Source organism: Macaca nemestrina, chromosome 15 (assembly GCF_043159975.1).
Source record: "Macaca nemestrina isolate mMacNem1 chromosome 15, mMacNem.hap1, whole genome shotgun sequence".
NCBI lineage: Eukaryota > Metazoa > Chordata > Mammalia > Primates > Cercopithecidae > Macaca > Macaca nemestrina.
Genome location: NC_092139.1, coordinates 67,043,144 through 67,067,053, shown reverse-complemented (window position 1 = coordinate 67,067,053; position 23,910 = coordinate 67,043,144). Strand labels below are relative to the sequence as shown.

The following is a 23,910-nucleotide window of genomic DNA, read 5'->3' as shown; positions in this document are numbered from 1 at the left end:
CTGTGACACCTGTATGTGCAGTTTCTGTGGCCCTCTTTAACTCTAAATGGATTATGGAGCAAGTTGATAAATAGTCCATCACCTAGAAAACCGTTATGCAGAACAGGCCCCATCTGTGAAAGAAAACAAAAATCAACTTCATTAATGTCTATGTTTTTGGAAAGGAAATTCTCCCTTATGCTTTTCACAGTTATGTAAATCTCAGGCACAAAAAAAGCCTTTTCATAAGTATTAGCATATACTTTTTTTAAATAATGAGAATGTTTTAAATGTTACAATTAAAATATAAGGAGACATAATAGTTAAATTTCAATAATACATGTATGTACAAAGTAGTACAAATCATATGCTGTAATAGATGGGAACACAGTAATTTGGTTCAGAGTATTTAGAGCATGTTCATTAATCTAGATTAATACATTGCATGTTTAATTTAGATAGAAATAACATTTTTATTTTATAATTATATAAGAACATAGCTATTTTTCAGATTTATACATTATTTTCTCAGAATCTGAAACTAAAATTTAGTTTTAGCTGTATTGTCCCCTTGTTTTTTCTTTTCGGAGATATGTAGTTTAGGTCAGCTTAGTAATATCCAGAATTTACACATGTAAAATTTAGCAGGATTTTAAGATATACCGATATTCTCAAGAAAGTATGAAATAAATGACAAATTAATGAAAATTAATGATAAAATAATACTAACAATAATCATGGAGAGCATTGATCTTATTTTCCTTGAAATACCAAAGAATTGGCACAATGATGGGACTTTTTTTAGATTAAATGATCTAAATAATTGCTTCAGTCTTCCATTATGCTTTCCTAAACTAGATTCTTAGGACTTTATAATATGTGGTAGTTAAGAGTATACAGAGGGGAAGAAATCACATCCAGTAAGTTGTTTGCTTAACATACTTATCATAGTTCTCACTTATAAGCTAATTTAAGCAATTTTTTAGGTATACATATTCTAAGCTAAATCTAACATAGCTTTATTTTCTGATCTCAAAGAAGATCTTAATTCCACTGAAATTATTGTTATCAATATCACTGTTTCATATGCTTGTTAATATTTAGATATTGTGATACCTACATACATACATACATACATACATATTTGATAAAATATAGCAATAGATATACCTAGAAATACATCTACCTTTTTTAATGAGGCTTTAGCTCATGGCAACTTGAGCACAAAAAAAGGATGACTGTAGTATCCATAGTCGCAATATACAGGAGTAATCCTACTTCATTGAAGTACCTTTATGAAAGGATAGCATTGTACTACATTAAGGGTCATAAATTATCGTGATACTGATGAATGGATTTGTTAGAGAAAATAAGTAAAGTGGTATTTAGTATGTGAGAATCAGTTAGCACTCAAAATTTTATTTTTTTCACTAACTTCTATGAAACTTTCTATTGTTTTCTTCTGGGATTTGACTTCTCCATTTGGCGAGCTGTCATTTTGACAGGGGTTAACACCAAAGATCATCTTTCCGGAGGGCCATTTTACTGGCAAGCTTGAAGACAGCTGTGGTGGGATTTGCTTCACATTAAACCCAGTTTAGAGGAGAATGCAGAGTCCCCCAGGTATGCTGTTAAAGCAGGGCATGCCAAAGTAATATCTTGCTTGGTTGCCACTTTGAACTGCTTTCTCTTTATATTGTTGAAGCAGATTTTTTTCCCTCTGCCATTAAAGGTATTAATTGTAAGTGCTTGAGAAGCATTTGTCACAAAGCACCTCTGCTCCTACTCCCATTTATTTAGTTGTAGCTTTCAAAACATAGAGAAATAACTGTTTTTTTGTTTTTATATAACAGCACTTTAAAATGTTTCTTTTATGCTGTTCCTAAACAATGTCATAAAGTCATCTCCATTAGAGATCTTTCTGCTTATTTCAAACATCAAAAATTACCCATATGTGTTGAATAATTTTCACACTATATGAAAGCTTCATGTTTCCGTACAATTTTTCCCAATCTAGAATTTTGAATCTGCATGGTTTATGTAGCCCAGACCTTTGGTACCCAGATATGGATGAATTAATCATCAATGACTAATACATATTTTATATAGTTTGAATTTTATTAATTTGTATAATGAAGGGAACTTCAGCCTGTTGTATTCCATGGGAAATCAATCATCTTATGTACAGTGTTTACTTCCCAGCTTTGCAACTATAGTGGCTGGAAATGATAAAGTAGTTCCCAGAATTTCAGTGTTAATTACAGTGTAGTACATCATTGGGACCCTTGTTCTAGAAAAGAAAACCTTTTCAAGATTTGTATTACATTGCCATCTACTTGAAATGTAGTTTAATTGTATAAGAAATACATTTTTTTACAATTTTGATTTTGAGTATTTTCCTACTAAACTATATCAAAGATATTTAATGTTTTCAAAACATGTTTTTGTAAACATGTTTTGAAAGAAATAAAGAAAATGAATCACCCTAATAAATATTTTAAAATTGTTTTAGATCTAGGATATTGTAGCTGTTATTGTGATACGCTGTCAGTTTTTATCTTCGGGGCCTCCAAGAAACTCATTTCCCAGTTTATGAGGAAGACCATTTACAGCTTCATCACTCAATTAGGAATTGCCCTCAACCACAGGAATCTGCATATGTCAAGAGTATGCCCATTGCGTGAATGCATCCTGAGATCCATTGTTGTCCTATGGTGGGGATACCAAAGTTGAACTCTTATAACTCTATTTGGAACTGTGTTGAAGGCTCATTTTAAGTCCAGAGCTGTTTATAGAATCAGCAGAATCCTCGATTGTCACCTTACTGTTTGGCAGCTTCCCCCTCTTGTCTGACCTTGCATTTCTCCCTTCCTTGCAGGTGTGTATCTCAAGAGCACTCCACAACAAAGATTCTGCCTGCAATCCTCCACTTCAAGGTCTGTTTCAGGAAACCTGTGTAACACAGTTATGCATAGAGTGGTCTCAGGAAGCTGACTCTAACATGAAAATTTAGATTTGGATCTTTTCCTGACATACTAAATATTCATAAGAGCATACGATACATTTGTCTACCATAAACATGTCATTTCAAAAAATCCTCAAAATTACCTTGTAGAACATAATTTTAAAACTAGTGTGTAGGAATATTTCGTATCAGTTATTCAGTCTTCTTAATATCTGAATCCAAATTAATCTTCCATTCTGCTTTTATTTATAAATAATATGATTTATTGTCAGATTCAATAATTTATATTTTCATTTATTCTAAAGTAGGAAATGCCAGCATAAAAATAAATTATTTGAAACAAATCACATTGTTGTCCCATTTCACCATTACTCACATGTAGAAGATACTCTTTTTAACAAAACTAATAAGAAACAGAAACTACCATTTATTAACTCATGCTTACTGGAAGCATAGAAGGATTTTCTTATTTAACTTTCAATCAACTTTTTCATGAACATTTTTGTTATTGACAAATAAGTTTAATTTATCAAATCCTCACAGCAAATTATAGGTGCCATTATTAACAGATTTTTTTTTTAAACCTGATTCATAGAAAAGACTTAATGATATGGTTTGGATCTTTGACGGCATCAAATCTCATGTTGAATTGTAATCCCCAGTGCTGGAAATGGGGCCTGGTGGGAGGTGATTAAATTATGGAGGTGTAGTTCTCATGAATGGTATAGCACCTTTCCCTTGGTGCTGTCCTGTGATCGAGTTTTCATGACATGCGGTTGTTTAAAAGTGTGTGGCACCTTTCCCATCTCTCTCTCTTGCTCTTCCTGCAGCCATGTGAAGGGCTGTTCCCCCTTTGCCTTCTGCCATGATTGTAAATTTCCTGAGGCCTCCCCAAAAGCTGAGCAGAGGTCAGCATCATGCTTCCTTAACAGCCGATGGAATTATGAGTCAATTACATCTATTTTCCTTATGAATTACGAGTCTTCAGGTTTTCTTCATAGCAGTGAGGAAATGAACTAATTCAGCTAGTAAATGACAAATATAAAAATAGCAAATAGCACAAGAAGATACCAGGCAAGACTAGGGGACTCCGGAACCTAAGGATTTCTGAAAGCATAGGTTTTTAAGAGTGTGGAGAAACTAAGTCTGGGACATGTTTAGGAACTCAATTACATAAGAAATAAAAATCATATGTAGACTATTTAAATTTAGAAGAGGAGGAGGAGAGGAGAAAGATGAGGAAGAGGAGGAGGAAGAAGACATTCTGGCTTAGCACATTTACTCCAGTCTATAGGGAAAGCTCAGTTATACCCCTTCCCCACTAACCTTAAGGGGAGCCCTAATGTTCGTAAGGGGCTTTCTCAAGGACTCAAATCCTCAGGGATACAAAATAGGGTGGGATACCGAGCAATAGAGGGGTGTGTGTGTGTGTGTGTGTGTGTGTGTGTGTATGTTAGACAAATAGATGAAAAATGTTATTTTGCAACATAATCATTTTGTTTGGAGTCTCTCTTTTTCTCTCAATTTTCTCTTTCTCTCCCTCTCTCTTTTTCTTTCTCACTTTCCCTTTGCAATACTAGTGAAGTAAGGCAAAATGAAATGAGCATGGGATCTTTCTCTAGCTTGATAGATCGTTTGTTATTATTTGTTTCTTCATTACAAACTGCCCTGTTAAACTTAGTTCATGGCTTAAAACAAAATAATTTGTCTTGTTCCTGAAACTGAACTTTGGGCAGGGCCTAGTGTGAAGGTCTCATCTCTGTCTGTGTCAATCGGGTCAGCTGAGGAAACTCCACTGGGGTCACAGGTATAATTTTCAAGACAGCTCACAGATGTGGGTGATGGATGCTGTCAGTTGGTACCTCAGCTGCAACTGTCATTCAGGAGCCTCACTTCCTTTCCAAATGAGAGTCTCTGCAGAACAGCTTATGTTCTCCATGGCATAGTGGTAGTATCCTAAAAGCAAGTCTTCCAAGGGACAGGAAATAGAAGATGCTAATCTCTCTCTCTACCCCCCCCGCACACTTTAAGTTCTGGGGTACATGTGCAGAATGTGCAGGTCTGTTACATAGGTATACATGTGCCATGGTGGTTTGCTGCACCCATCAACTCATCACCTAAATTAGGTATTTCTCCTGTGCTGTCCCTCCCCTAGCTCCCAATCCCCCAAAAGGCCCCAGTGTGTGATGTTCCCCTCCCTGTGCCCACAGGTTCTCCTTGTTCAACTCCCACTTATAAGTGAGAACATGCAGTGTTTAGTTTTTTTTCTTGTGTTAGTTTGCTGAGAATGATGCTTTCCAGCTTCATCCGTGTCCCTGCAAATGATATGAACTCATCCTTTTTTTTTTTTTTTTTTTTTTTTTTTTTTTTTTTTTTTTTTTTTTTTTTACAGCTGCAGAGTATGCCATGGTGTATATGTGCCACATTTTCTTTATCCAGTCTGTCATTGATGGATATTTCGGTTGGTTCCAAGTCTTTGCTGTTGTGAATAGTGCCTCAGTAAACATACGTATACATGTGTCTATATAGTAGAATTATTTATCAACCTTTGTGTATACAGTCAATAATGGGATTGCTGGGTCATATGGAGTTTCTAGTTCTAGATCCTTGAGGAATCACCAAACTGTCTTCCACAATGTTTGAACTAATTTACACTGCCACCAGCAGTGTAAAAGCATTCCTATTTCTCCACATCTTCTCCAGCATCCATTATTTCCTGACTTTTTAATGATCACAATTCTAACTGGCATGAGTTGGTATCTGATTGTGGTTTTGATTTGCGTTTCTCTAATGACCAGTGATGATGAGCTTTTTTTCATATGTTTATTGGCTCCATAAATGCCTTCTTTTGAGAAGTGTCTGTTCATATCCTTGTCCACTTTTTGATGGGATTGTTTTTTTTTTTTCTTGTATATTTGTTTAAGTTCTTTTTTTTTTATTATACTTTAAGTTCTAGGGTACATGTGCACAACGTGCAGGTTTGTTGCATATGTATATTAGTGCCATGTTGGTGTGCTGCACCCATCAACTCTTCAGCACCCATCAACTCATCATTTACATCAGGTATAACTCCCAATGCCTTCCTTCCCCCCTCCCCCCTCCCCCCTCCCCATAATAGGCCTCAGTGTGTGATGTTCCCCTTCCAGAGTCCAAGTGATCTCATTGTTCAATTCCAACCAATGAGTGAGAACATGTGGTGTTTGGTTTTCTGTTCTTGCGATAGTTTGCTGAGAAGTTCTTTGTAAATTCTGGATATTAGCCCTTTGTCAGATGGATAGACTGCAAAAATTTCTCACATTCTGTGTGTTGCCTGTTCACTCTGATGATGGTTTCTTTTGCTGCACAGAAGCTCTGCAGTTTAATTAGATCCCATTTGTCAATTCTGGTTTTTGTTGCCATTGCTTTTGGTGTTTTAGACATAAAGTCTTTGGCCCATACCTATGTCCTAAACGGTATTGCCCAGGTTTTCTTCTTGGATTTTTATGGTTTTAGGTCTTACATTTAAGTATTTAATCTGTGTTGAGATGATTTTTGTATAAGGTGTAAGGAAGAGCTCCAGTTTCAGTTTTCTGCATATGGCTAGCCAGTTTTCCCAACACCTTTTAAATAGGGAATCTTTTCCTTGTTGCTTGTTTTTGTCAGGTTCATCAAAGATCAGATGGTTGTAGATGCGTGGTGTTATTTCTGAGGGCTTTGTTCTGTTCCATTGGTCTGTATATCTGTTTTGGTACCAGTACCATGCTGTTTTGGTTACTGTAGCATTGCAGTATAGTTTGAAGTCAAGTAGTGTGATGCCTCCAGCTTTGTTCTTTTTGCTCAGGATTGTCTTGGCTATGCGGGCTCTTTTTTGGTTCCATATGAAGTTTAAAATAGTTTTTTTCCAATTCTGTGAAGAAAGTCAGTAGTAGCTTGATGGGGACAGCATTGAATCTACAAATTACGTTGGGCAGTATGTATATTTCCATAATACTGATTCTTCCTATCCATGACCATGGAATATTTTTCCATTTATTTGTGTGCTCTCTTATTTCCTTGAGCAGTGGTTTGCAGTTGTCCTTGAAGAGGTCTTTCACATCCCTTGTAAGTTGTATTGCTAGGTATTTTATTCTCCTTGTAGCAATTGTGAATGGAAGTTCACTCATGATTTGGCTCTCTGCTTGTCTGTTATTGGTGTATAGGAATGCTGGTGATTTTTTCACATTGATGTATCCTGAGACTTTGCAGAAGTTGCTTATCAGCTTAAGGAGATTTTGGGCTGAGATGATGGGGTTTTTCTAAATATAATATCATGTCATCTGCAAACAGAAGCAATTTGACTTCCTCTTTTCCTATTTGAATACCCTTTATTTCTTTCGCTTGCCTGACTAGCCTGACTAGGACTTCCCACACTGTGTTGAATAGGAGCAGTGAGAGAAGGCATCCTTGTCTTCTGCCAGTTTTCGAAGGGCATAATTCCATTTTTTGCCCATTCAGTATGATATTGGCTGTGGGTTTGTCATAAATACCTGTTATTATTTTGAGATAGACTTCATCAATGCCTAGTTTATTGAGATTTTAGCATGAAGGGCTATTGAATTTTGTTGAAGGCCTTTTCTACATCTATAATCAGGTGGTTTTTGACATTGGTTCTGTTTATGTGATGGATTACATTTATTGATTTGTGTATATTGAACCAGCCTTGCATCCCAGGTATGAAGCCGAGTTGGTCTTGTGGGTAAGCTTTTTGATGTGCTGCTGGATTTGGTTTGCCAGTATTTTATTGAGGATTTTCACAATGATGTTCATCAGGGATATTGGCCTGAAATTTTCCTTTTGTGTTGTGTCTCTTCCAGGTTTTGGTATCAGGATGATGCTGGCCTCATAAAATGAGTTAGGGAGGATTCCCCCTTTTTCTATTGTTTGGAATAGTTTCAGAAGAAATGGTGCTGCCTCCTCCTTGTAACTCTGGTAGAATTTGGCTGTGAATTCATCTGGTCCTGGGCTTTTTTTGGGTGGTAGGCTATTAATTATTGCCTCAATTTCAAAACTAGTTGTTGGTCTATTCAGGGATTCTACTTCTTTCTGGTTTAGTCTTGGGAGGGTGTATATGTCTAGGAATTTATCCATTTCTTCTAGATTTTCTAGTTTATTTGTGGAGAGGTGTTTATAGTATTCTCTGATGGTAGTTTGTGCTTCTGTGGGATGAGTGGTGATATCCTTTATATCATTTTTTTATTGCATCCATTTGATTCTTCTCTCTTTTCTTCTTTATTAGTCTGGCTAGCGGTCTATCTGTTTTGTTGATCTTCTTAAAAAAACAGCTCCTGTATTCACTGATTTTTTGAAGGGTGTTTTGTGTCTTCACCTCTTTCAATTCTGCTCTGATCTTAGTTATTTCTTGTCTTCTGCTTGCTTTTGAATTTATTTGCTGTTGCTTCTCTAGTTCTTTTAATTTTGATGTTAGGCTGTCCATTTTAGGTCTTTCCTACTTTCTCTTGTAGGCATTTAGTGCTATAAATTTCCCTCTTCACACTGCTTTAAATGTGTCCCAGAGATTCTGGTATGTTGTGTCTTCGTTCTCATTAGTTTCAAAGGACAGCTTTACTTCTGCCTTCTTTTTGTTATTTGCCCAGTAGTCATTCAGGAGCAGGTTGTTCAGTTTCCATGTAATTGTGTGATTTTGAGTAAGTTTCTTAATCTTGAGTTTTATTTTGATTGCACTGTAGTCTGAGAGACTGTCATGATGTCCGTTCTTTTGCATTTGCTGGGCACAGTGGCTCATGCCTGTAATCTCAGCACTTTGGGAGACTGAGGCAGGAGCATCGCTTAAGCTCAGGAGTTTAAGACCAGCCTGGGCAACAGGGGGAAAACCCATCTCTACAAAAAAGTTTTCTAAAAATTAGCCAGGTACAGTAACATGTGCCTATAGTTCTAGTTACTCACTTGCTATTTAGGAACTTAGGAATTTTTCACTGGAATTCATGTAAAGAAAGACCATGGGCATTTGTAATGGATTTAGCATTCATCATTTGACTGCAGGACTCACCCCTAGAACCATATATTTACTAATGAATTTTTCAGATACTACTCAGCTCAGAACTGAACCTAACCAGCAACCCACCCTCAACCACTGAGTGATCTTTTGTTCTGCTCTATTCTTCCTGAAAGTCCATTACTCTCAGAAAGTGATAAAAACTTGCATTTCTTTTTCTTTTTTCTTCCTAGAGACAGGGTCTTGCTCTGTCACCCAGGCTGCAGTGCACTGGTGCGATCATGGCTCATTGCAGCCTGAAACCCCTGGGCTCAAACAGTCCTCCCACCTCAGCCTCCCAAATAGCTAGGACTGCAGACATTTGCCCCTATGCCCAGCTAACTTTTTTTTTTAATTGTACAGATGGGATCTTGCTATGTTGTCCAGGATGGTGTCAAACTCCTGGCCTCAAGTGATCTTTCTGCCTCAGCTTCCCAAAGTGCTGGGATTATACACAGGTGGGAGCCATCTGTGTTCAACCCCTATTTTCTTTCTTTTTTTTTTTTTTCTTTTGGAGACAGAGTCTTGCTCTGTCGCCCAGGCTGGAGTGTAGTGGCACGATCTCAGCTCACTGCAACCTCCAACTCCCTGGTTCAAGCAATTCCCCTGCCTTAGCCTCATGAATAGTTGGCATTACAGGCACATGCCACCATGCCTGGCTAATTTTTTGTATTTTAGTGGAGACAGGGTTTTGCCATGTAGGCCAGGCTGGTCTCAAACTCCTGGCCTCAAGTGATCTATCCGTCTTGGCCCCCCAATTTGCTGGAATTACAGGCATGAGCCACGGCACATGGTCCCTTTTTAAAATAATGATTTTATTGAAATATGATTAACATATCATACAAATCATTTATGAAAGTATGCAATTCAGGCTGGGTGCAGTGGCTAATTCCTATCATGCTAAGAATTTGGGAGGCTGAGGGAGGTGGATCACTTGAGTTCAGGAGTTTAAGACTAGCCTGGGCAACAAGACTAAACAGCATCTCTACTAAAAATACAAAAATTAGCTGGGTGCGCTGGCTTATGCCTGTTGTCCCAACTACTCGGGGACATGAGGCTGGAAGATCACTTGAGCCCAGAAGGCATAGGTTGCAGTGAGACCAGATGGTGCCACTGCACTACAGCGTGGGTGACAGAAGGAAGAAAAAAAGAAAGTTTGCAATTAAGTGGTTTTTAGAATATTCAAAGAGCTGTGTATTCCTTACCACAGTCACCTTTAGAAGTGATTGCCCACTTACAAGTTACCCGTTTATAAGTGAGAAACCCTCACTTACTAGCTACTACCTCCTACTTCCTCCACATTCCTGTGTCTTTATAGACAACCACTGATTTATTTTCTGTCATTGTAGTTTTGCCTAATCTGGATCTTTTATAGAAATAGAATTATACAATATGTGAGCTTTTGTAGTTTGCTTTTTTTTCCCCCTTAGCACAATATTTTCAAATTTCTTTCATGTTCTGGTGTGTATCAGTATTTTTTTTCCTTTTGTAGTTGAATAATAGCTTATGTTTATCCATTCATCAGTTGATGGACATTTGTGTTGTTTCTGTGTATTGACCATCATGAGTAATGCTGCTATGAACAAGCATATGCAAGTTTTATTGTGAATATATATTTTTATTTCTCTTGGATTTACACCCAGGAGTGAAATTGTTGCATTATGTGATAACTATACATTCAACCTTTGAGAAATGGTCACATTGTTTTTCAAAGTGGTTATACCAGTCAGGCATAGTGGCTCACACTTTTAATCTCAGGTATTTGAGAGACTGAGTTTGGAGGATTGCTTTAGCCCAGGAGTTCAGGACCAGCCTGGGCAACATAGGGAGACAATATCTTGGTTTTTAAAAAAATCAAATGACAAGAAAAGAAACACTCAAATTGATTACACCATTTTATGTTCCCACCAGTAATGTATGTGGGTTCCAATTCTTCCACATTGTCATCAACTTTTTTTTTTTTTTTTTCTGGAGACAAAACCTTGCTCTGTCACGCAGGCTGGAGTGCAGTGGTATGAACATGGTCAGTGCAGCTGTGATCTCCTAGGCACAAGTGATCCTCTCACCTGAGCCTCCCAAGTAGCTGGGACTTACAGCTGAATGCCATCATGTGTGGCTGATTTTTACATTTTTTGGTGGAGATTGGGTTTTGACATGTAGCCCAGGTCTGTGTCAAACTCCTGAGCTCAAGTGATCTGCCTGCTTCCGCCTCCCGATGTGCTGGGATTACAGGTGTGTGCCACCACACCTGACTGGTGTAACCACTTTGGAAAACAGCCACTGAGCCCAGTCTTCACCAATATACCAATATTTGTTATATCTTTTTTTTTACTTACTATTTTTTATTTTTAAAAACTTAGATTTTTTTTCTTATTTATAACAACAGACAATTTTGTAGTAAAGTCCCCAAAAATGTATTTGTTGTTTAACTGAAATAGTTCTTTTTTAACCTGGATATATATTTTTTCATTTTCATTTTTAGTTTTTATTTAAAAAATTGTTTTTATATTTTTTATTCTAATAGGTGTTTGGGAAACAGTTGGTGTTTGGTTCCACAAATAAGTTCTTTAGTTTTGATTTCTGAAATTTTGTAGTACCCCTCATTACCCATTAAATTATATATTAAGTCATTATAAAATCATTAATAAATCAAAGACTTTAGTAAAATGGAAATTTTATTTTAACTTGCAACCTGAGAAATAACTGTCAAAAAAATTAGAGAAATTACCACATTAAAGTTTTAAAATTTTGAACCTAACAAGGAACTGAGTGGTGCACCTAAGAACCACCAGCCCACTGGTCAAGGTGAACAAAAATAATGACAAAGCAAAATAAAATGAAGAAAACCAAATTCAGGATTATTCGGTATTCTATAATGTTGTTTTATCTTGGGAGTCACAGGAAATGGTTATTATTATTTTTATTTTGATATGGAATCTCTGTCACCCCGGCTGGAGTGCAGTGGTGCAATCTCGGCTCACTGCAACCTCCGCCTCTCAGGTTCAAGTTATTCTCCTGCCTCAGCCTCCAGAGTAGTTGGGATTACAGGCATGCTCCACCATGCCTGGCTAACTTTTGTATTTTTATTAGAGACAGAGTTTCACCTTGTTGGCCAGGCTGGTCTCAAACTCCTGACCTCAAGCAATCCACCTGCCTCGGCCTCCCAAAGTGCTGGAATTACAGGCATAGGCCACTGCACTCAGCTGAAAATAATTAATTTTATGCACATTCCAAGTCAGAATACATTCTATTTTTGAGTATTTGATGACTTTAGGATACTGTATTAACTCTTAATTGAATTAATACAAGGTTAGATGTAAAGGTCATGTTTATGTTGACTAAAATTTATTAATGTTTTATGTATATGAAAGTAATAATGTCATAGTTTTTATACTTGTAGAATACTTTGAAATATATATTAGCTAATATTTTATATTCATTTTGGGTTTTCACATTATTGTTAGAGAGATCCATAGAAAACTAATACTTTGTGAGTACCCAAATCGTAAGCATTTTGCTGGATGCATTCATAAATATTTCACTTAAAAAGAACATTAATTGAAGTTTTACACCATTTTATGATTCATCAAACACAGCAACTGAATACTGGCATATAGCAACATTACAGAGGTTAGTCTAAGATAAAACTCATAAAAGGGTAAAAGGAAGGAAAGGAAAAAGGATACCAGGCTTTACAAAGATTTTAAAAACAGTCCGGGCACAGTGGCTCACACCTGGAGTTTCAACACCTTGGGAGGCCGAGGTGGGCAGATCATGAGGTCAGGAGATCGAGACTCATCCTGGCTAACATGGTGAAACCTCGCCTCTACTAAAAGTACAAAAATTAGCTGGATGTGGTGGCGCACATGTTTTGTTCCAACTACTCAGGAGGCTGAGGCAGGAGAATCACTTGAACCTGAGAGCCTGAGCTTGCAGTGAGCCGAGATCGCACCACTGCACTCCAGCCTGGGCGACACAGCGAGACTCCGTCTCAAAAATTAATTAATTAATTAATTAATTTAAATAAAGATTTCAAAAACAAACTTCATATGTCTGAACCTTTGCCTGGAGTTTCATATTTTGTGAAAAGCATTTTGTAAGTAGAGGACTCATGAGTGCTATAAGGCACCTAGTACATTACAATGGCACAGACGTGGCAGATACTCAATGAAATGATTTTAACTTCTGCTATATGTTATCTTCATTGTCCATTTATTAAACTAGTGAAGATCAGCCAATAGATGGAGTGACATTAACCTGTAAAACTTCCAAGATCCCATCCAAGCTTAGTGACCTCTGAAGTTCTCCATAATTTATTGTCTGTTCCAGCCAACATTTAGCATAAGCTACAGCTTATATTGTTAATCATCCTATGTTTATGTGCTGACTTGCAGACAAATGGACCTATGTGGCCTTTATTTTCACAGCCCTAATACTATCTACATAATTTAATAACTTTGTTATAAACTTGATGCTTCATAAAATAACGTCTTTATCAACTGTGTTCTGGTAAAAGAATTACACATTTTTGCTTAAGCTTTTCTGACTATCCACTGTGTGCTGAATACAGTAAGTTCTTATTTAGTGTGAGGATTTAATACATTCTTGAAAACTGTGACCTGTAATTAAACCATTTTTCCATTCTACCATAGCCTAATTGATAGAAATAGTTCATTTTCTATGGCATATTTCTGATCACAAAAACATCACCAAAGTTAGAAGGGCCCAAAACACTTACAATATTAAACACTGAAATAAATGCGAGCTCTACATAAATGTAAGAAAAATTAGGTTGGGCACGGTGGCTCATGACCGTAATCTCAGCACAGGTGGATCACTTGAGGTCAGTAGATCGAGAGCAGCCTGGCCAACGTGGCAAAATCCTGTCTCCACTAAAAATACAAAAAATTAGCCGGGTGTGAGGCTGAGGCAGGAGAATCCCCTGAACGTGGTGGGAGGTGGAGGTTGCAGTGAGCTGAGATCGAGCCACTGCACTCCAGCCTGGGTGGCAGAGCAAGACACCAGTTCAAAAAATAAATAAATACATAAAAATACATACATAAGTAAATAAAAGAAAAATTAATAAAAATGTTACCAGGGCCACCCTGATGAAATAACTGCAAAAGTTCTTTTTCTTACTGTGTTTCTTCAGTTTCTTTATTTTATTTGTAGGCACAGCTATATAAAGAAATCAGATGGCCCAACAGCGCCAGAGCTTCTGCACCCCTGACCAGATATCAGAAGGAGGTAGGATCCCCAACCAGCACAAACTTTAACAGGTGACCCCTAGTGGCTTTTAGGTCTGTTTTTTGTTGTTGTTGTTGTTGTTGTTTTAAGACAGAGTCTTACTCTGTCACCCAGGCTTGGGTGCAGGGGCACCATCTCAGCTCACTGCAACCTCCAGTTCCCAGGTTCAAGCTATTCTCCTCCTCAGTTTCCCAAGTAGCTGGGATTACAGGTGTGTACCACCTTGCCCAGCTAATTTTTTTTTTTTTTGTATTCTTTTTTAGTAGAAACCAGGTTTCACCATGTTAGCCAGGCTGAACTCCTGACCTTAGGTAATCCACTCGCCTCGGCCTCCTAAAGATGTATGTTTATGCACTGAACCTGTGCCTCTAGAGTCCCACCCTGCACAGTTCTTAAAAACCCCTGATAAAATTGTGTATTAATTCTAGTGATATTTTAGTGAATCCTTTTTTTTATCAGAAAATTATTTCATTTGCTATAATGACAGTTCTACTTTTATTTTACAATCTGGACAGTTTTTTCTGTTGTAGAATTTCCCTAGCTAATACCTCCAGTACAATGCTGAATAGAGTGGTTAAAGTAGAAATTCTTGTCTTCTCAAATTTTCAGGTAAAGAAGCACAAGTCTGTCACCATTAAGTATGATGTTAGCTGTAGGTTTTTAATAGATATCTCTTAGTGGGTCTCAGAATCTTCTATTAGTGGTTTTCTGGGGGTTTTGTCAGGAAAGGATGCTAGATATTTGTAACTTTGTACCTATTTAAAGGATCGCTTTTTGTTCTTATCTTGATTGAATTTCAAATACTAAGTCACAACTACATTTACGAAACAATCACATTTGTTCTTGGTGTATATTCATATTTTATGTGCGTGGATTTATCATGCTGAAGTTTTCTGAGGCTGTATGTGTCTACGTGAATATGGCACATTTGCCCACAGACCTTCTGTTTATTCTTGTGTCTGGCCTTAGTATTACAGTAATACTGGCCTCTAGAATGAATTGGAAAATGTTCCCTCTCTTTCATTTTTTGGAAGTATTTTCTGCTGAAGAATTAGTATTAATTATTTATTGAATATTGGTAGAACGTTTTATATAGATTATTTTTCCCTGGACTTTTCTTTGTGAAAATATTTTAAATGAATGCTTTTGCTTTACTTGGGTAACAATTCATAATATATAAATATTTATTTTACATTATACTTTTCTGTTTACTTTCATAATTTGTACATCCAAGATATTAATTTCTAATTTATAACATTACATGTGTAATAGATTTTCTAGGCTGTTAACATGAAAAAATCAGAATTAATATAGAGTGAGGCTTCAGCCCAATCAATGAATGACCCAAAGTTTGTCTGTTGTAGGACGGATCATTTAAATATGATGTTGTCCTTAATGTTTACATTTATTATGTGAGGAAATAAGGAAATAAGGTACTAAATCTAAAGGAAATTAGTAAAACTACCAGTTAACTTTGGATTTTCTCAAGAGGGCAGACCAAGTAGACCTTCTAATTTTTGTTGATACTTACATAAGACAGAAACATAGTTTTTAATTAGAACAAACAGTATGCCACTTGAAGAATGGTATGAAGATGATAATTTGATGAATAATTTTACTAGTGCTTGCTTAGTGCATGCAATATATTAGGCAAGATTCTAAGACTATATATATATATATATATATATACCTCATATATAATTGTTTAAAATAAGGATCCCACAGATTCATGAGCAGTGAAAAAATGACATATTCTCAATCTTAGTAACTTTAAAACTGTCATAAAAATTTACTGTTTTGATTTACAATAACTAAATGTACATAAAACTATTAACTTCATTAGAAAGTTTGACTTGGCATGGAGATAAATTGTTGCACAATTGAAAAGTAACCATAGACACATTATTATCAAATACCAAACAAAAGCATTTTAAAAAAAGATTAGGACTAAAAGATGCCATAGAATTTGTCACAACAAAAATACAACAGAACACACTTTTAGGCACTGTGATATGTTAATAAAAACTATCAATGTATAAATACAGGCCAGTGTGCTCATCATTACATGAAAAAATTTTGGAACTAGTAAACGAAGTTGGTAGGTTTGCAGGATACTATATCAATGCACAAAAAATCAATTGCATTTTTATACCCCAACAACAAGTATCTTGGAAAAATCAAGAAGACAGTTACATTTGCCACAACGTCTAAAATAATAAAGTATTAGGTTGTTAATGGCAAAAACCACAATTACATTCGCACCAACCTAACACTTAGAAATAAAGAAAGTAAAAGATTTGTACAACAAAAACTGTAAACTATTAGTGGAGACAATTATAGACAAGACAAATTTAAAAATACTTAGTGTTCATGGATTAGAAAAATTAGTATTAAAACATTCATACTGGTCAGGCACAGTGGCTCACGCCTGTAATGCCAGCACTTTAGGAGACTGAGGCGGGTGGATCATGAGGTCAGGAGATCGAGACCATCCTGGCCAAAATGGTGAAACTCTGTCTCTGCTAAAAATACAAAAATTAGGTAGTGTGGTGGCACATGCCTGTACTACCAGCTACTCAGGAGGCTGAAGCATGAGAATCGCTTGAGCCTAGGAGGCGGAGGTTGCAGTGAGCTGAGATTGCGTCACTGCACTCCAGCCTGGTGACCGAGTGAGACTCCATCTCAAAAAAGCAAGACCAAGAAAAAAAAAAAAAAACATTCGTACTACTGAAATTGGTGTATATAGCATTTTCAACAAAAATTTTTTAAAAATCCACAGTTTGTATGGAATTATAAAAGACCTCAAATAAAGCAATTTTGAGCAAGAGGAACAAAGCGAGAAGCAGTATGCTACCTAATTTCAAGCTATATAGCAAAGCTGTAGTCATCAAAACTGCAAAATATTGGCATAAACACAAAAACATAAGCCAATGGAACAGAATAGAGAGCTCAGATATATATATATATCCATCTGTATACAGTCAATACATTTTCAACAAAGGCATATAAACAGACAATGGTGAAAGAATAAACTCTTCAATAAATGATGATGGGAGAATGGGATATCCATATGCAAAAACAGATTGCACCCAACCTTTACAGCATACTTAAAATTAATTTAAAATATATTAAAGACTTAAACATTGGACTTGAAAACCATAAATCTTCCAGAAGACAACACTAAGCAAAATTCTTTGGCATTGATCCTAGCAATAGTTTTTTTTTTTTTCTTTTTTTTGTATTTTACACCAAAAGCACAGGAAAAAAAGTGGGACTACATCAAACTAAAAAGTTTCTACTGCAAAGCAAAAGACTGTCAGTGACATTAAAAGGCTATGTACAGAATTGGAGAAAAATACCTGTGTGGCAAATATCAGATAAAGTATTAGTGTTCAAAATCTGCAAGAGACTCATACAACTTAAGCCCCCCAAATAAAAATAACAATGAAAAGTAACACATTGTTTTAAAAAGTGGCCAGAAAGCTAGTTTTTTTTTTAAAGAAGCCATTAGTAATTCTGAGAAAACTGCAAATCAAAACCACAATGAGTTAGCATTCAAACACATATTAAGGTGATATTTATCAAAAATTCAAAAGAAAGCAAGTGTTATCAAGAATATAGAGAAGAGAGACCCTTGTACATTGTCACTGGGAATGTAAATTGGTAAAGCCATTATGGAAAATGGCATGGAGTTTCACCAGATAATTAAAAATAAAACTATCATGTGATTCAGCAATCTCACGTCTAAGTAAATATCCAAAGAACATAAAATCACTATCTTGAAGAGATAGAAGAGATATTTTCACTCTTATGTTTATTGAAGCATTATTAACTATAGATAAGGGGCCGGTTGCAGTGGCTTACGCCTGTAATCCCAGCTCTTTGGGAGGCCAAGGATCAGGAGGTCAGAAGTTCGAGACCAGCCTGGCCAATATGGTGATCCCAGCACTTTGGGAGGCTGAGGCGGGCGGATCACGAGGTCGGGAGTTCGAGACCAGCCTGACCAACATGGTGAAATCCCATCTCTACTAAAAATACAAAAATTAGCTGGACGTTGTGGTGCGTGCCTGTAATCCCAGCTGCTCAGGAAGCTAAGGCAGGAGAATCGCTTGAACCCAGGAGGTGGAGGTTGCAGTGAGCTGAGATTGCACCACTGCCCTCCAGCCTCAGAAACACTGTCTCAAAAAAAAAAAGGAATACTTCAGGAGAAACATTTTCTGCTATCAAAATGAAAATAAAAATGAAAGAAACTTGCTACAGAAATGTCAACCCATGGTAGACTTTGGAATGAAAGAAATTACATGGTCCTTGGATGCATCAGTTTTGAAAGCGTATAAATACAATAGAAGTGTGATTCCATGCATTTTATTAAATAAGATAAAAGGAACTCCAGGGCTACTTGAACAATTTAACTGTAGGAGAAGACTATTTTTTAGAAATGTTTTCCGTCACCAACTTGTTAAAGCTTTATAGCACTTCGCATATTTTGGAGAATGTCATCTATCTTTTTATCAGAGCTGATTTGTACTGGTGGAACAACAGTGGCATAGACATTGCCCACAAGGTTCTGCACACTCAGGATGACTGGGTTACGCGTCCACAGCAGGGTTGAAGAAGATGAGATGATGAGGTCCACCCAGCTTATGACGAGAAAGTAGCTCACTAACAGCGGGATGGTCTGAGTGGTCCTTTTCTCTGGGAAGGGTGGTGGAGAGATGCTGATGCTGTGAAGGTGAGGAGATCGCCTCTGATGCCTGGAGAAAAGGATCACCATGTGTGCAATTGAATGCAGTGTCATTCCTATAATGAAGACATCCCTGGATAATGTCAGAGTAAAGAATACTTTTCTCCTGAAGGACTTCGTGGGAGAAAGTGAACAGTATTTGCTGACCTTAAGTAGGTTGGTCTGGGTCACATTAGCAGAAGCCACAGCGAATAATATTATGTTATAAATGAAAGACAAAGTGACAGACCAGAAAAAAAATTAACGCTGCTAATGTTACTGTGAATTTGTGTTGAAGCCTTGCCAAACAGCAGTTGCTGGGGCTGATGGTGCCGGCCTGGTGTACACTCAGGAGACAGGTGTTAACAGACACACAGGCCCATCCTCACTCTGTTTAGACAAGGACTTACATTTGAACTCATTCCCTAAGTGCAGTGATTCAAGCATATCTGGAGGCCAAGCATCCACCACAGTGAGGAACATCACTACATGAATGAAGGCCGAGTTACAGCTGATGAGGTCATGGGGCTTCGATTTCTGATCATGAAGGAATGTGAAGATGTTGAAGAAAAGGTAAGAGATGTTGGTTAAAAGTCCAAAGACAGGTTGGGGAAAAAGGGTTTTTGTATTTTGTTTTTGAGATGGAGTCTTGCTCTGTTGCCCAGGGTGGAGTGCAGTGGCACGATCTCAGCCTTCCAAAGTGCTGGGATTACAGGCGTAAGCCACCGTGCCTGACTGAAGAAAGGTATTTTTAAGTGTAACAGAAGCATTATGCTTAAAGTATGTTCATCTTAATAACAAGAAATGTATTTCATGTATCTAGGAAAAAACAACAGATCTCGCATTATCAATGTTTGTTCTTTAGTGCTCCAAATAATTACCATGATCATTTTAATTTTACCTTGGTTAACTCTGATTATCTCATATACATTCCGGATAATCTAGCCTCTTCACTCATTTCCACATCAAATAATATAAAACATCAACACATCCACAGAGTGTACAATTTCTAAACTTTTATTGTACCATCTGGGTTCCATACTTTTTAATGTGAAAGCTCATTTTTCTATGCAGCTTCTGCCTAGTGGATTGTATGGTCTCAGAACTTGTCAACAAAATGTACCTCCCAAATAATCCAGCGTTCAAAACGTGCACAACACAATATCACATTTCCTAATGTGTTTCTATGGATTCTCTACAGGTGATTTGTAGTGTTTTTCAAATATGTTCCTTAGTGAATTTTTGTTTTCTGAATTGAACTAGATCAAAAGCATTTTGGAAGTCAGAAAAATGTTACTTCTTTCAGAGCTACATAAGAGAAGTGCTCCATCCTCCAGAGGACACATCTATGACACAGAACATGAGATACAGGGAGGAAACCTAGGTTGCTTATTACTTCCGCTCCCGTCAATTTGTCCTGATGCATTTATTGAGAACAGAAGGACATCTCCATTCCAGCCACTGAGTTCTGTGTCTTTTACTGAGTCTGTGCCTCTGTCTTGTCATCTTAAAAAATGCTTCACATTTCCCACCCCTTAGATTTAACAGGGAGGCTGGAGGGATGGGAGTTGCACAGGTTTCTTCTCTCACATGAAGGGCTCAGCTGGTCTGAAGTTGAATATTTCTCTTCTTCCCCACTGAAGACTAGAGCAGTCTGGTGATGGGTGTTTCCCTTAACTGAGTCATATAAACTCCGACAAAACCCCAGTAGGTTAGGCTTTGCTAAAATAGTTTTCTGATGACAGAGCTTGGTAAGAAGAATAGAATGTTCTAGGTGGCTTTTAGAATGGGTGCATTTCCTTTCCCTATGCCAGAAACAAGAGATTTTTCTCTCTACTATAAGAATCTGGTAAGGCTTCTGAAGATAAAACTCTCAAAAGTGAGGAGGAGGAACTAAGACTGGCCTCCCTGGAGATTTTAACTCTCACACTTGTCCACTCTCAGGCTTCAGCAATTCCTCCATTACCGTGTAGGTTTCCTACCACAGTACTAATTGCTACTGAAGTTTTTTCTTACAGGTTTCTCTTCTGGTGAGTCGTGATTATCTTTATTCATATACCTTTCCATACAATTTGGGCGGCAGATGTTTAGCTCATGACCTCATTTTTCCTTTTAAATTCTTTTCTTTTGAGACGGAGTCTCACTCTGTTGCCCAGATTGGAATGCACTGGTGTGATCATGGCTCGCTGCAACCTCCACCTCCTGGGTTCAAGCAATTCTCATGCCTCAGCCTCCTGGGTAGCTGGGATTACAGGCGCCCGCCACCATGCTCAGCTAATTTTTGTATTTTTAGTAGAGACGGGGTTTCACCATGTTGGCAAGGCTTTCTTGAACTCCCGACCTCACGTGATCAGCCCACCTCAGCCTCCTAAAGTGCTGGGATTTATACAGGCATGAGCCACCATGCCCAGCCTTTAATTTTGTTTTTAATTGACACAATACTTTTATATGTAGATGGGGTACAATGTGAGCTTTAGATATGTGTTTATATATGTAATAATCAAATTAGGGGATTTAGCATATCCAACATCTCATTTATTATTTCTTTGTGGTGAGAACATTCAAAATTCTCTTTTCTAGCCATTTGAAATATTCAATACAAAACTGTTCACCATGGTCACCTTACTGTGCACTATAATATTTTCCTCCTATTAACTGTAACTTACTGCCCATTGACCATTTTCTCCTCATTTTGCGCTCTTTTACACACGCTAGCTTCTAGTAACCACCATTCTACTCTCTAATCCCATGAGATCAACTTTCTAGATTCTATATATTAGTGAGAATGTGCAGTATATTTTTTTCATGCCTGGATTATTTTACTTAACACAGTGTCCTCCAGGTTCATCCCTGTTGCTGCAAAGGACAGAATTTTATCTTTTTATGGCTGAATACTATTTCATTGTGTGTGTGTGTGTGTGTGTGTGTGTGTGTGTATAATGGTATGTATACACAATGAAATACGATTGTGTATTTACATTATTGTGTAACATATCTATATTACATTCTGTGTATATATACAGTGAAATTATGTATACACACACACACACACCACATTTGTAAAATCCATTTATTTATTGAAGGACATCAGATGATTCCATGTCTTTGCTATTATGAATAGTACTGTGTACTCTTGTAAATAGTGTTGTAATAGTACTGTGATCTGTGATTAATATAAGCATGCATGTGTCTTTACAGTTGAATGATTTCTATTTTGGGGGTATATACCAATAATGGAATTGCTGGGTCAAATGGTAGTTTGGTTTTAAATTCTTTGAGAAATCTCCGGAGTACTTTCCACAGTGGCTAGAAAAATTTACATTCCCTCTAGCAGTGCATAAGCTTTCTCTTCACTACTCAGCAGCATCTATTATTCTTTGCCTTTTTAATGTGGCTGCTGTGACTGGTGTGAGATGGTATCTCATAGTTTCAATTTGCATTTTTCTAATGATTGGTGATATTGAGCATTTTAATATGCTTGTTGGATGCATGTATATCTTCTTTTGAGAAATGTATGTTCTTGTTCTTCTTTCATTTTTAATAAGGTTTGTTTTTTTGCTTGGTGAATTACAATTTCTTTAATAGATTGTACATATTAAACCTTTGCTGAAAAACGTAGTTTGCAAGTTTTTTGTTTTTTTGTTTTTCTCATTCTGTTGGTTGTGTGTTTACTCTGTTGGTAGTTTCTCTTGCTGTGCTGAAGCTCTTTAGCTTCATCCGGTCTCATTTGTCAACTTCTTGTTGTTCAGTTGCTTTTAGAGTCTTGAAGTCTTTGCCAGGGCCAATGTACAGCATGGTATTTCCTAGATTTTCTTCTAAGGTTTTTATACTTTTAGGTTTTATATTTAAATCTTTAATCCATCTTGAGTTAATTTTTCTATCTGGTATAAATGAAGTGTTTCAGTTTCAATCTTCTGCATATGACTAGCCAGTTATGCCAGCACTATTTATTGAATAGAGAGTCTTTTCCTTCCTTCCCTTTTTTTTTTTTTAAGATGGTATTTGACTCTTATTGCCCAGGCTAGAGTGCAATGGTATCATCTCAGCTCACTGCAACGTCCGCCTTCCAGGTTCAAGTGATTCTCCTGCCTCAGCCTCCAGAGTAGCTGAGATTGCACCCTCCACCACGCACGGCTAATTTCTGTAATTTTAGTATAGATGGGGTTTTACCATATTGGCCAGGCTGGTCTCAAACTCCTGACCTCAGGTGATCTGCCCGCCTTGGCCTCCCAAAGTGCTGGGATTACAGGCATGAGCCACCGTGCCTGGCAGAGATTCCTTTCCTTATTGTTTATTATTGTTGGCTTTGTGAAAAATCAGATGGTTTTAGATGTGTGTCTTTATTTTTGGGTTTTCTAGCCTGTTCCTTTGGTCTATGTATCTATTTTTGTACCTGTACCCATGCTCTTTTAGATATTGCAGGCTTGTAGTATAGTTTGAAGTTGGGTAGTATGATGACTCCAGCTTTGTTCCTTTGCATAAAATAGCTTTGAGTATTCAAGTTCTGTAAAACATGTTGTTGGTAGTTTGATAGGAATAACATTGAATTCAAAAGTAAATTTCTTTTGGTAGTGTGGCCATTTTAGCAGTATTGATTCTTCCTATCCATGAGCATGGAATGTTTTTCTATTTGTTTTTGTCATCTCTAATTTTTTTGTTAACAGTGGTTCGTAATTGTCATTGTAGAGATCATTTGCCTCCCTGGTTAGCTGTGTTTCCAGGTATTTTATTCATTTGGTGGCTATTGTGAATAGAATTGTATTTTCAATTGGATGTTATTGGTGTATAGAAATGTTACTAATTTTCATACATTTATTTTGTATGCTGAAATTTTACTGAAGTTCTTTTTCAGATCTAGGAGCCTTTGGGCAGAGACTGTGGGCTTTTCTAAGTATAGAGTTATATCATTTGTGAAATGAAATCATTTGACTTCCACTCTTCTTATTTGGATGCCTTTTATTTCTTTCCCCTGGCTGATTGCTTTGA

The 23,910-nt window shown here is 37.0% G+C and overlaps 1 long non-coding RNA gene across 1 annotated transcript; it reads left to right on the top strand.

The window, feature by feature from the left end:
- The first annotated feature begins 1,360 nt into the window (after positions 1 to 1,360).
- LOC139358914 (uncharacterized) lies at positions 1,361 to 14,196 on the top strand. The gene is made up of 4 exons (XR_011614400.1): positions 1,361 to 1,602; positions 2,858 to 2,915; positions 5,337 to 5,405; positions 14,127 to 14,196. It is a non-coding gene; the product is annotated as an uncharacterized lncRNA (long non-coding RNA).
- The last annotated feature ends 9,714 nt before the right edge of the window (positions 14,197 to 23,910 follow it).